The sequence below is a fragment of the Echinops telfairi genome, unplaced genomic scaffold (assembly GCF_000313985.2).
Source record: "Echinops telfairi isolate 266 unplaced genomic scaffold, ASM31398v2 ScPeMD7_60;HRSCAF=208, whole genome shotgun sequence".
Classification (NCBI taxonomy): domain Eukaryota; kingdom Metazoa; phylum Chordata; class Mammalia; order Afrosoricida; family Tenrecidae; genus Echinops; species Echinops telfairi.
In genome coordinates this window covers 9,200,169-9,215,505 of record NW_022103958.1, presented here as the reverse complement: position 1 = coordinate 9,215,505, position 15,337 = coordinate 9,200,169, and the positions used below count along the sequence as shown (strand labels likewise).

Genomic DNA, 15,337 nt, shown 5'->3' with positions numbered 1-15,337 from the left:
CAAAACAAATATTATCAATCAGAGGTTGAAATTCAAACAGAATGGTGCCTTAAAACAACAGTAGGTAAGCATCAAAGGAGGCCAGAGCAAAAGTTCTGTGGTTTATTGAGAAATATTTCTTTTTTAATCATGGAGGGTCAGAAACGATCTATTGGCCTATTTGTGCAAGTTTGGGTTAAACTGAAGTTTCAAGTTTCTTCATAGGTCATGTCCCCTACAACCAATGTTTTAGGTCTCTTGGGAGATAACCTTGGAAGGATATTAAATAGGAAACAAAATAAAATCTACGCACTTATATTTTTTTCTTCAATGGGTTTTATTTTGCTTTACTAACTATATTTTGGTATATGTAGTCCAATGACAATTTCTTGTTGATTATTAATCACTTGAGAAACGGAGAGTTTGGAAAATAGTTATATTGCTTCCTGCCTTAATATCTGGCCCTGTTTTAGTGGAGGATAGGATATAGAATGTTGTTTCCATCTGGAAATATTGTCACAAACTTTTCAATTGGAAACTTGGACATTATTTTATGCTTTGGGGATATTGTTTATGCTTTTGGGATAAAAGCATAGGTGTATATATTTAAATATTGCCATGTAAACATTTATATTTCCTTATTTACCTAATGTAATTGAACAATGAAATCATGAAGTATTTCCTTCAGTCTTTTCTGTAAATAGTACATATTTCTTATAAGTGAAAAAATCTCTAAATCCAATTAGTTGCTTTACCTTTGGAATTCCTGTTTCTCTCAATGTTATCTACAGTTTGTTATGATACAAACAATCAAAAGCCTTTGCACAGGCAATGAAACACATATAAACATTCTGGTAGTTCCACAATTTCAGGTCAACTTGATTAAAGAGTGAGGGGTGGAGTTTAGCCTGTCAATCCAGTCACAGCCTGATGATGCCTCCTTGTGGGCATGGCCTTCTCAGGAGGATTCTATGAACAGCCTCTCTCTGGAGGAGGGTCACTACTCTCTCTATTTCACATTCTGGCTGTTGAGACAGTCTGAGAGCTGGAGGAGTCATGTGGAGCCTGTGCCAGGGCTGAGCTACTTCACCTGCCTGTGATCTTTCCGCATTCAGCATCATTGCATATGCTGCGTGAGTCTAAGGAATTTACAGATTACTCTCAGACACATGGGCTAATATTGGACATATGGACTTGGCTTGATCTGCACCGGGCTGCGATGTTTTATCAATATAAAATTGCTCTTTGATATAAAGCTCTCTCTTACACGCATGAGTGTCTCTGCTTTGCCTCTCTAGTCTCCCTGGACTAACACAAACATATTTATGGTACTTTTAGCCCTGATACATGTTATAACAATAATATTTCTTGTGTCACTTCATTTTTTAGTACAGTTTACAATTCCTTTAGTGTACTATTGAAACTGTTTTTTTATTGTTTTCAGTAAAAGCGTAGTAGCATGGGATATTGAGGGTGTTTTTCAATCATTTCTGCATTCTACTGGGTCACTTTTCTTTACAATGTACAAATATGGATCTCCGCTTCTGTCGTTAAAATGATCTTTGCTTCTTCTGTGATCCTCTTGATGTCATCCCTTAGCCCATCCTGTCTTCTTTCATTAGTGTTGAGTGCACCCAATCTGTTCTTTCAATGCATGTGGGATATACTCAAAGTTGTCTTTTTGCTCTCCTGTATTTGTTTTCATTTTCTTCAACTTGCATATGAGCAACTGATGGTCTGTTCCACAGTTGTCCCTGACCATGTTTTGGTTGATGGTATTGAACTTCCATTTTGTGTTTTATCACAGGTGCAGTCAATTTGATTTTCATGTATTCCATCTGGTGAAGTCTACAGAATAATTATTATCTATGTTGCTGAAAAAAAGTACTTCAAGTCATTGGTTTTGCAAATTTCTATTACTAGATTTCCAGCCTCATTGGTATCACTGATGCTATATTTTCCAACTATTCTTTTTTTTCCAACTGTAATTCCAATTGCCAATATTTATCACTGCATTTTGATTGCATGTTTGATCAATGTTAGATTGAATAAGCTGGTAGAATCCTTCATTTTCTTCATCCCTGGCTTATTAGTGGTGTGTAAACTTAAATAGTACTTATATTATTTGGACTTCCTTGAAGTACATAGATAGCAACCTATCACAAACAGCATTATTCTTCAAGATATTGAAGTATATTGTTCTTTCTGACGATGAATGTGATGACTCTCCTCTTGACTTTTTGTCATTCTTGGAAAAGTAAATCAGATGATCTTACAGTTCAGAGACCAATATTTGCCCTTTATGCTCACAAATTTCTAGGATATGGATCTTAGGAGTTCCATTTCATTTCTTACAACTTTCAATTTTTCTGGAGTCAAACTGTTTACATCCCATATTCTGAGTATTAATGGGTATTTTCAGCCATTTCTTTCTATTTTCAGTCATGCTCCATTAGTAATTTGAGGTCCAGATAGTTTTACTCGAACACATTATTGATGTTGGCTCTATTTCGAGGAGATAGCTCTTTCACAGTTTTATGTTGAGTGTCTTCTAACCTGTGAGGATTAATGTTGGCACTATATCTGACATTGCTCTGCTGCTATCTAGAAGGTATTCAGTGATTAATTCCATAGTACTGGCCAGCTAATTCCTTCTTCACAATCTGGAAGCTCATCTGACCCATGTTCACCTTGAGGGAACTTGCTGGTATTTATAATATTGGTGTCATAATTTCCAGAATCATCACCCTACTAGAAGAAATTAGCAGAAAATCAGTAGACTATTTAGTATTGGCCTAAGAGTTCACAAACTGTGTTTGAAATAAAATATTAGATATAAGACTTGAAAATTTGGAAAGACTACATCTATATAAATCTGGGATCCAAAAAACTCTACAGAATGATCCATATACAAAATCCATATACAAAAAACTCCAAACAATGTTACGAGAAATAGGAGACTTAAATAATGGAATTTTCTATATTTATTGAATAGAAGATTTAGCACTGTGATGACACCACTTATTAAATTTATCTATAAATATTACCGAATCTCAATCAAATGCTAGCTGAACTTTTAGCATACACTTTTAAGCTAAAATGACTCATACAAAACAGGTTGATTTTGGTAAGCACAGCAATGATAACAGACAATCTAGATACTTATAATACTAAATTTGAAGAATCATTATAAATATAAAGTGTTTAAAGGAAAGTGACAAGGATATACAAAAAGGTCCATGAAATAGAATAGGTATCCCCAAAATAGACACATAATGTAAAAATAATAGTCCTGTGTTAGTCTGGGTAGACTAGAGGAACAAATTAATAGACACTCAGAAGTGTATAAGAGCTTTATATAAAGAGTAATTGTATATTAAGAAAACATCCCATTCCAGTTTAGATCAACTCTGTAAGTCCCACATTAGCCCATATGTCCAATACCAGTCTATAAATTCCTCTTCAGACTCATGAAACACATGCAATGATACTGAGTGCAGGAAGATAACAGGCCAGTGAGTGGAAAGTCTTGTGGATCCAGTGGTGGTGGAAGCATCTTAACTCTGGTGTGGGTCTCCACATGGCGCCTCCAACTCCAAGGCTCTGGCTGCCATCAGCATAACTTCATGTGGCTTGTCAACAGGAATGTGTAGCGCAGAATATCTCTTTATCTGGACTTCAGTGAGCTATTTATCTCCCTGGTGCCTCCAAATGAGGTCAACAAACTGTGACTTGATTGACAGGCTAGACTCCACCCTTTTACATATTGACAGGAGATTATGTAACTGCCCCAGACAACCCCTTGTCAATTTTGACACTTTTACATAACTCTTTAGCCAGATATAATTTTTAACAAATTAAAAGAAAATCATATTTATACCTAACAACATAAAACTTAAGTGCATACAACTCAAAATGTGGCAAGGCCTCATTTAAACATAAAATTCTATAAGTAAACAACACAACAATAGTCTATGCCTAACAGTTGTAGTTAAGTGAACGCCTATACCTTAATCCTATAATCCTATGAATATATTCCCCCCACCTATGAAAGTTTGGAAGTCAGCCACTTCATGCCTTTATCCACCAATTTGGGGTAGCCAATTTCTATACTGCCCACTTATATCAATCCAGAGCTCTGAGGAGACAATCATATTCTTTGATGTGAAGAGTATTGACTCCAGTTGGAACCTTGTGAAATCTGCATCCATAAGCAAAATCAAATCAGGACAGGCCATCCATAAATTTAGCAGCAATATGCACCAGTTCACAGTCTCAAAAATTTTCTTTTCATCTGGTCAGGTTCTGGTCAAATCAACGTGGGCTGCCTCACTTGGCCTCACCAAGGTGCCCATTGGTTGCCTCACCTTTAGACCATGGACAACATCACCAATTCTCAACAACCCTCAGCCCCTTGGGCTAGACCAAGAACCTCAGACCAGGCAACCAGCTCTTGTCTTCTCCTCTAGTTCCTGCAAACCAGTTCTACAGGTGTCAGTGGCCAGACTCAACCTGTCTCTTTATTGCTGCTTTTCTCCATCTTCCACTCAACAAGTAGTTCCAGGTGGTCACCTCACAAGCATTTCAGGCTGCCACAAGCTCCCTTTAATGTTCAGTCCTAGAGAGGAGATTTTCTTATGGTTCCAGTATTTTCCAGCCTTAAGTACAAACCACTAGCTCCAAATTCAAAAATCTAAATAATTCAGCTTTTTTTTTTTTTTCTGTTAACAGCTGTCAAGAGCTGTCAACAGCCCCCCTGGGTATGTCTCTTCACCTTCAAATGTCCTGAGCACGGAAGATACTAGGTGGGACTTACCTTTTCAGAGCCTTCTTTGCAGGTGTGTCCTAAACCTATTTAAAGATTCACATTTTAAAGGCTGATGGCAATGCTTACAAGATCTGTATATTCATACTTCCCAATGATCATTTCTATCAATTATTATATCAACATGAATAAGCAAATTAAATCAGTATAAACAAAATAGATTCAGATCCTAAATTCTTAAAGCAGTTGAATTCAATTCTTATTGTACTGATCTTAATCCTTATCTAAAGTATTCAATTGATAAAATGTATGGGATTAGGACTTTGCATCAAGCCTTGGTCAGGCTTTTTGTCAGCCATTATGACGTTCTATAAGCCCTTTTCACTAAGCAGCATGGTCTCTGAGAAATTCATAGGGCGATTTCTATCCCTGAGCTCAAAATATATATTAATAGCATTAATTTTCGACATTTGACACAGGAATAACCAAAGACTACAACCAAACAAAATAATCAAAACTTTAACTTCCCATATTCTGCTCAGAAAACAACTCAGTAAACCACGGACATATCTAAAACTGGACTAGCCAAAGAAGATAAGCAACCATGAGGCAGAGGTCGAACCAGCATCAACTCTCCTACTTTATGATTTGTTTCTCTAGGTACAGTAATGTGTTAGTCTGGATAGACCAGAGAAACAAATTCATAGACACTCATATGTGTATCAGAGCTTTAAAGAGTAATTACATATTAAGAAACCATCCCAGTCCTGTCCAGATCAAATGCCTAAGTCCAATAATAGCCCATAAATCTAATACCAGTCTATAAATTCCTCTTCAGACTCGCAAAGCACATGCAATTACACTGAGTGCAGGAGGATCACAGACCAGTGGGTGGAAAGTCTTGTGGATCAAGTGGCATTGGAAGCATCTTAGCACTGGCGTGTGTCTCCACGTGGCTCCTCCAGCTCCAAGATTCTGGCTGCCATGAGCATAATTTCATGTGTTTTATTGACAGGAAAGTGTAGCAGAGAGTGTCTCTTTATGTGGGCTCCAGTGAGTTATTTATCTCCCTGGCCCCTCAAATGAGGTCAACAAGCTGCAACCTGATTGACAGACTAGACTTCACCCCTTTGCAAGTTGACAGCAGGTTATGGAACTACCCAAGTCCTTGAAATAATCACTGCTGGTTCCATTGGATATCATTTTTTTAAAAATAGGTGCCTTTGACCTTTTCTTCATAGCATAAGCAAATTTAATTCCATCTGGACTAAAGAATGATTTGAGTGATAAAATATGGCAAGAGAATTGGAAGTCCTTTTAGTTGACATAGTATAAAATATTTTTATAAAGTTAAAGAAAACTTATACTTCCCGTTTTCCCAAACTTATAACCCCTTGTTATTGTTTGGTTCCATGGACTCTGTTCTGACCAGTAGCAACCCTGTACATAACAGAATAAAACACCCGCCACACCTAAGCAATCCTCCTAATTGCGATGTCTACACCCATGGTCGTAGTCACTGTGTCAATTCTTCTCTTCAAGGCCTGTGCTAGGCAGGGCTCTCTAAAGAAACAAAACCAGGCCACTTGTGATTATATATAGACAAAAGAGGATAAGTTTTTGTAGCACGAAGGAATATAACAGTTAATTAGTCCACATAGCAGTACAGAGGGATCAGTTCAACTCAGTTCTGAGGAACAGTTAATATACTGGAAGTGCTTCAACTCATGTGTGCTGCAGGGTCCAAGGTCAAGGAAGCAGACAGCAGCATCTTCCCTTGGACAATACAGGCAAAGTCCACCCACAAGCAGCAAACAGCAGGGCAGGTCACCAACAGTCAGCAGCTTAGGAGCTTAGCAATGCAAGCCTGGATGGTACATTGAACTCAAGCAATGCAAGATGACAGGATCCACCAGCCTCAAGCTCAAATGATGTACACACCAGCAGCATTGGCAAAGCAGGTCTCAAAGGAGCCTCAAGCTCTAGTTACTTGATCCATGGGTTGGCTTGTCACACTGGTCATGTAGTCCACAAGTTGGGACAGAGAACTAGTTAAAGCAGCCACATGCTGGTCTGATCACCAGAGAGCAAGAGAGAGGGAGGTTGGCAGGCCATGCAGAGCCATTCATCTCTTTGTCCTCCAATCAAACTGCAACCTGATTAATCCCACATGGTCCTATTGGCCAGGTTGGCACAATAAAACCTATCCATCAAAAGGACCTTCCTCTTTTTCACTGTCCCTCCATTTTACCAAGCATAACTTTACCAAACATAACCCTTTAGATCATGTAAAGATTTATTTTTAATTTAAATTAATCAGAATCTACTCTCATCTCATTCAGTTACTAGTTCTTTGGTACAGTTGAGTAGTTCTAATTCATAGCCACTTTATGTTTACCAGAACAAAATATCACCTGTCCACATATTCTCTTTATAATAGTAGGAATGCTTGATCATATTGTTGTAGCCACTCTGTCAGTCAGTCTTACTGAGGGTCTTCGTCCATTTCCCTGGCCCTCTACTTTGCCAAGCAGGATGTCCTTTACCAGAAATAGGCCCCTCCTGAAGACACCCTAAAGGTAACAAAGACCAGAGAGAACAAATGCAGACTTTTCATCCTTCTCCTTTCATCTAAAGAATAGTTTTAGATTTAGAAACCCACCTAAATGAGTATGGTTAGTCATGTAAGAGAGGGCTTCTTTTATATAGCAACCAAGGGATGAGACTAGAAAAGAGCACTTTTATTAAAATAAAGTGAATTTTATAATGATGTAGAGCCAAATTTAAAGCATAGTTGAGAACTTACAAAGAAGGATGAGTCACTGAACAGAAATACCAAGGAGAAATGAGTCCAAGGGCACCGGAAGCAATTCGAAAGTTGATGTATGCTTGCATCCACCCCTTGTCATTTTGTCATATTGTGTTGTCTCATGTGTAGTTATGATGTTGAAAACTAACCCTCCTGTAGTTTACATACCAGCAAACCATCCATACTGGATGGGTTTCAGTGAAGCATATAAACTAAGACACTCTAAGAAAAAAGACTTTGTCGTGTGCTTCCAAAAATTGACCAATAAAACCCCTATATATTACCACAGACTACTGCCTGATATAATGCTTGAACCCAAATGGAGTGGACTCACCATGCAAAGGTCATGAAGATGGCACAGAATGACTCAATATTTTGTTCTTTTCCAAATAAAGTCCCCATGATTCAGAGTCTCCTCTGTGATCACTGACCGGCAATCTTGCTTTCCATTTTCAGTTGTTTGCTGTTTTACTGTAAAACTCTCATGGGGCCCTAGGTGAAGTTTGTATACTCACACATGTACTCACTCCTAGTCACAAGTAGTAGTTGGATCAAATCACGGGAACAGAACAAAAGACCGCGTCTCATTGGTGCACAGCTAAAAGAAAGGAAACAAAAATCAGTGGAATTAAAATAAGCCGTATATTGAAAAGGGAGGTATCAAGGGATAGCTGCCTGTGGGGATTTGCAAATTTCTTTTGGAGAACCTTGTACTTTCACAGGATGAGGGTAAGGCAGTTCAAACCAATTTTCTTTAAATACCAAAGGCTTGAATGACCTTTGATACCGAAATTGCACTATAACTCGAGGGTAGAATTGAGAGTAGGAGCAAATGACATCTACGGCCTTGTCCAGCTCTGAAATGCTTTGATTCCAAGAGAAGCACATGACTGTTTAGCACTATATTAAAGCCTTGCCAGTGTCGCGCTGGTTTGGGCCAATTATGACATTTATTTATGGTTTGGGAACTTCAATTAGAGCTTGAAGTACAAGACAAAAATAACTCAAGTTCAAAGAAACAACAGTGACATTGACATTTCACATGATCAGCAAATCTTTTGGGGAGTAACAGAGTGGCAACGCTTATAAACCGCAGTTGCTACTGCTCAAGTGGAGATTAGGCAAGAAAACTGCCCCTAAAGCCTCATTACAGAGTCAATCAAACATGACCTGATGGCCCAGTGTGGCTGTAACTTCAGAAGACATCAGACCATTAAGATGGCTATGCCCCCAAGTCCTTATGACTTCTTTAGGGTGGAACAGCAACTCAAGGCTGAGGCAAGCAATTTGGCAAATGATTCTTAGAAGTGGAAAATTCTAGACACTGCCAGCATTTTTATTGGATTACCCACAACAGTTTGTAGTTAATTATCAAAGGGAAAAAAATCAATGGCTGCTTATTAACTCCAGACAAGGGAGTTTTAAGTGTTTGTCATCATAGGCAGTGTCTAGTTACCTTAACCGTAGAAGTTCAATGGTAACGAATGGTAAGTATGCAATACCAATGATAAGCATGCTTGTGAATTCAATGTGCTGACATTTTCAAAACAGTAGAGAAGGTGGCTGTATTAACAATGATGGTGATTTAAATAGCAGAGGGACTTTACTATATCAATAGTACCGCTTTGAGCATTATTCTGTGATTTTTAAAAGAATCAACTTGGTTGGTTCAACATACAAAATATAAAAAGATGGTGTATATAACGTCTGGGGTCTTAAAGGCATGAAGGTAAACAAGCGGCTATCTAGTTTAGAAGCAACAAGGCCCACTTGGAAGAAGCACACCAGTCTGTGTGATCATGAGGTGTCCAATGAGATCAGTTATCAGCCATCAAAGAACAACTGTGAATCATAGCCTAGTCAGGTTAACACATACTAGTAACTATTAAACTTAAAGATGCAATTACAAAGTTACAGAACATGATTAATAGCCAGGCCTTTTTTATTCACTCTGGACTGTAATATATGGCAAAATGAAATGCCTAAGACAAAGATTTAGAAGGGTCATCTTCAATTCTTAGCTTTGCTCCAAACTAGTGGTGGCTTCCTGGAAATGCCTTCACTTCTCCAGGTCACATGTGTGTCCTCTATAGAACAAATGAGACGTGTTTGTGATCTCCCTTACAAATGATGGCAGTTAGGATTCATTTGCTACTTCTTTATCGCCTCTATATAATTCCAGCTTCAATAATCATGGAAGATCTTTCTCTGGTCCTAGAAACCTAAGAGTTGCACAATCACTTATGTATGACATGCAGAATCATGCCTATATCTCTCTTCCCACTTTAAATGCCCCACCAGACTCATTTAATTTGAAGGAGTATTCCTACTGAGCTCTGTGTGAAAAGAAATTGCGATAATATGAATATTTACCCACCCACATTAAACTTGACATGAAAATATTCCAACTACTGCTAATATTTTGGTCTAATGGATATGGGAGAATCATTGGCTCATGATCAATTTCCAGCTGGTTCCTGCAAAAGGCACCGGAGCAACGTGCCTTCGTTTCACTTACTAATTGGTTACCGGTTACTTCAAGATCACTTTGACCCGCTGCAGTGCAAGATATTCTCTAATAAAAGATGTCTGTGTGGGAAAGATTGGTCTAATCAAAAGCCAACAATTTTTATGAGAACCATTTTAATTGCAAGAGAGAATACTGATTTTCAGTTGCTATAATTATTCAAATGATTTGAATTTTCCCAACCAATATTTATCAAATGTGTACAGTTACAGAGACTACCCCAAGCACTAGGCTAGCATATGAATGACTCAATCAGGATCCATGTTTTCCCATTTATGCCAAAATAACATATCCACTAATCTCAGGCGTTACCTTGTGATACTGCAAACACTGTAAAAGTAAAGAAAGCCTTTCGTTCCTGAATAAATCTACAGTGCTTAACACAGTGACTGGCACAGATTAGTTATTGATTAAATATTTGCTGAGTCATAATAGTTAAGCTGAATTCTGTGTTATCATAAGAATTTGTGCTTCCGAGTCAGATAATTCTTTGCAAGATGTGATTTCTCTGCAGATTCCCAAAGGACTGGTATCTTACATTGGAGGCAACCCTAACTGCCCTTCAGCATAATTTGTTGACTTTGACAAGTTGTTCCCCACGTACTGCACCAAGCATTGCCTAATTAGATGCCAGAGGTGCTCGGATGAGTGCAGACCATCTTTACCGTTGTTTCATTTTCATGGCCTTTGCGGCTGGAAGGACATGAGCAGAGACTTGCAAATAAGGGAGGCCTGATTTCTCACAATGATAACGTTTCAAAAATGGCCTGGGCACAGATCTTCCCTTTGCAGAAGACAATTGGAGAGACACAACACCTCTTTTAGTTTTCTATTTATCATCAGAACATTTGCCAGGACATTTTTACTCATATGTTTAAATTTGGGTCTACTCTCTCCTACTATCACCGTGTCAAAACTCTAATTGCAAATATGAAGGGGCTTCACAAGCTTATGGGGGAATTCCATCTTTTCATTCTACTTTTCCATGAATTTTTAAAACCCTTTATATTCATTTTAGAATAAACACAAGTCATTCTTGCATATATTCATTTAAACAACATTTGCTGAGCACCAAGTAGATGCTAAAGTCTACAATACACAGAGGTTACAAGGATGTGCAAAGAGGCTATAAAAAGTTTGTGTAAAAATTTCACTATCTTAAATGTATTTATCTATGAATTTTTGGAAACCCCCTGCACAAGTTTTCACCAGAGATATGGAGAGGCAGCAACTGGATCAGTGGTTCTTTTAGGGGGATGGAGGGGGTGGCAGGGGAAGTGGGAAGTGTCAGATTAAAGGGTAAGCCTTGGGGGTGTCTTGGGTGAGGTACTGGTCCTCTAATCAAAAGGCCAGCAGCTTGAAACCATCACCAGCCCTCTGAAGGAGAAATGTGAGGATTTCTGCCCAGGTAAAGATTTACTGTTTTTAGAAACCCACAGGGGCAGTGTTTCCCTGTCCTGTGGTGTCCCCAGGAGTCAGCAATGACTCCACAGCAGGGAGTTTGGGTTCAAGTACCAAGAGGAGCTTTGTTGGCACAGGGAGTGCTACCCTGCTCTTAGTGGAGGACAAGCCCCTACCAATAGAGAGTTCTCAGTCAGATTTCCCAGGTTCTTTCCTTTTTGTTAACCTACAAGTCACTGTAGAGGTTTTTTGTTTTGTTTTGTTTTCATCATTTTATTGGGGGACTCTTACAGCTCTCATCACAATCCATCCATCCATCCATTGTGTCAAGCGCATTTGTACATATGTTGCCATCATCGTTTTCTTTTTTTTCCCCATGGCCCCTCAGACCCCCAGGTGTCAAAGGTCCTGGGGGGCACAGTGTCCGCAGGGGCAGTCGGAGCCCAGTGCTAGACATCATGGGGGGCCATCATCATTTTCAAAACAATTTCTTTCTACTTGAGACCTTGGTATCAGCTCCTTTCCCACCGCTCCACCTCACCCTCTCTCCCTCATGAATCCTTGATCATTTATAATTTTTTTTTGTCTTATACCAACCACTGTCTCCCTTCAACTACTTTTATGTAGTTGGGAGGGGATTATATGTAGATTATTGTGATTGGTTCCCTTCCTCCTCCCACCACCCCCACCCCCACCCCACACCTTCTCCCTACCCTCAGGGCTAGAGATGCTTTCTAGAATAAATTTGCCCTTAGACACACAGAAAAGAGCAAACGATAAATAAAGAACAAAATGTTTTATTTTAAGGAATTGATCCTAGAACTAAGCTCTTTACTTATTCTCACATTGCTTTGAAACAACTTATCTGATTACAGCATTGATAAGGAATGTTTGGGAATACAGTCCCTAGCTGGTGACCATATGACCGGACACGTAAAGGACACCCAGTGCGTTGTTAGCACTTCCATTACTATAAGGAAGATGGAAAAATGGATATTGGGGGACTATTAATATTTGCCACAATGCACTCTTGGGAGAAAGTAGTATAAAATATACTTTTTGGAAATTTAAAGGTTTAAGACTAATATGATCCTTAGCTTATGATTTACCTGTGATTATTTTTAATTTCCAATTTGATACAAAATTCATTTTTCTTGGTCATCTTTCCTGATTACTATCAAATTACTCATAGTTGCCATTTAAGCTCCAACTTTCTGCATATTTTTAATACTTAATATAAACTAGAAGCTTAAAAGGAAGACAAAAGCAGATACATTCAATAAGCCAGAGAGAGAGATGCCACATTATTTCAAGGACACCGTTGTGGAGAGGATATCAAGTATGTGAGCATTAGCCAATTAGGAGAAGGATGACCTGTGCAAGGTTCTGACGCCCCTGAACTTCCGTTTGACACTCTCAAATGTGCCTGACACTTATCTTGCCTGCTATTAAGGGTGATACTAATTTATAAAAAATCAAACAGCGTGGGTTCAATACATGAATACATTTTGGTAGTTTGTTTAAGGGTATGGTATCTTGGTCAGACTTACCTTATATATAGTCAGCACTTATGACACTGGACAATCTCTTCACCTTTTTAAAGTTGAGTTTCTTTACTATACAATGCAGACAACACTATCACTGAATCCATAGTGTTTCTGGGAACTTTGATTAAACGGCATAACTCAAATGCCCACCAAGACACTTGAAAAGTGCTAACCCAAACACCAAAACCAAACTCACTGCTGGCAAATGGACTCTGACTCCTAGCAGCAATGTAGGACTAATTAGAACTTTCCCCTAGGCTCCTGACCCTGTACATCTTTATCGGGGCAGACAAACGGATCCCTCTAAATGCTCAGTAAATATTACTACTACACTCTCACTATCCATCTAAAGGCTTCTCTTCACACATAAATAGAAAATTTCTGCATCAAAATGTATCACTTAAAGGGAGATCCAATGGGTATGTTTTTATTTGGAGTCTCTTATAAATGAAGAAATCTGATTAAGGTCAGAGAAACACATCAACAAATAAGCACAACTCCTGGCAGAGCCAGTACTGTCTCATAGTAACCCTAGGGAACAGGGTGGAACTGCCTCTGGGTGTTTCCAAAACTGTACCTCTTTCTGGGAGCAGAGTTTTTCTGTCTTTCTCCTGAGACATGGCTGGTGGTTTCAAACTGCTCACCTTGAGGATCACAGCCCTATGTGTGACCATTATGGCATGACATCAACAGATACTGACATGTAGAACATGTTCTTAACCACATTCATTGCCCCCTCTCTCCTTGATTCAGCTGCCCAACAAGACTTTTCTAGAAAATCTCTGACTGGCTATAATGGACCACTTGAGGAAAATAAGGTCATGGTAACAGAATAACTCCTGGACATATCATTTAGCTCTAGGAAGATTCAGAAATGCTATCACTTAATCTTAAAAGACCTACTGTTTTCTACTGCACCAGGCATATTTGGGGGACATATCCCATGGACCTACTCCTATCAACCCTTGGGAGATAAAGGACCTTTCTCAGTCAATGCTACTTAGATTCTAGGCATCCTTATGTCCACTTAAAAAGTTACATTAGAACCAGTTAAATAACTAATTAACAGAAAAACAAATAAACTGTACAGATAGGTACGTCATTTAGGTCAAGTAAGGATAATTTATCCAAGAATACTGCTAATACAAAATTTGACGAACCCTTGAATCTTGATTTAAGATCATGAAATCGCAAGTGTTTGTTGTGAGTAGAATATAAATGTAATATGTATATGACAGTCTCCATGATATTGAGTGCTTGAAACCAGAGAATAAGTCTGAATTGTTTGATTGTTTCCTTCTTGTTAGATAAAATAATTTTAGTTTATATAGTATAAGGATCCCGGGTAGCTTATTGGTTACAATTTGGGCTGCTAACAGTAGGGTCAGCAGTTCCAAACCATCAGCCACTGATTGGGAGAAAAGTGAAGCTTTCTACCCCTGTAACAAGTCACAGTCTTGGAAACTCACAGGGCTACTTCTCTCTAGTCCTAGAGAACCATTATGAGTCAACATTGACTTGATAGCATTGAGTTTGGGGTTGAGTTTGAATATGATACATGTGATGCTATTTACCTCTTTTTTGCATCATTCCAAGAGGCATGGACTATACATTTTTCTCACCATTAATGGTTTGTATTAAAGAAAAATAACCCGGTATATTTATTAAGCTAACTATGGATGATGGGATGGCAGATGCTTTGATACCATGTGGATATCTTGATCTCCACAAGTATTTCAGTTAATGAGTTTAGTTTCCTACAACAATACTTATCTATTAAGCCATTGCATTGGCTGTTGGAAGATGGGAACTTTCATTTTATTACATCTTGTAACAGTTGTGCATCAGTTGTTTCTATCACACACACACACATTGGGGATCTCTTAACTTTTCTTTGCTTGTAGGCAGCTCACAGTAAAATTTCAGCTGAACTCTACAAGTCATTTTCTGGTACATGTCTTTCTAGAAATTTATCAGATAACCTCATTCTCAACCTTTTATGCACCTCTTTCGACTATCTCTGCACCCTGATTTCCTCTTCTGTTATTCTAATGCATTTCATGCCTTTCCATTTTGACGCAAGCTATTTTTATGGGAGGTTGATGTTAGGAAATATATGATTTCAGAATGATAGCATCTTTCCCTTCCTGAATGGCCAGAGAGGGAAAAAAGAGAGACTCTTTATGTCATTGTCAGAGATATTTTCAAATACTATTAAAGGACTGGCATTCAGCTTTCAGAAAATGTTTCTACTTTCATACATTGAACATAAGACAAGAGTCAAGAAATGCAAAATCCCAGCAGAAACA

General features: G+C 38.4%; 1 non-coding gene across 1 annotated transcript; it reads right to left on the bottom strand.

The window, feature by feature from the left end:
• Positions 1-11,859: 11,859 nt before the first annotated feature.
• Positions 11,860-11,949, bottom strand: LOC115869898. Its single transcript, XR_004046423.1, has one exon. It is a non-coding gene; the product is annotated as a small nucleolar RNA SNORD88 (small nucleolar RNA).
• Between the last annotated feature and the right edge of the window lie 3,388 nt (positions 11,950-15,337).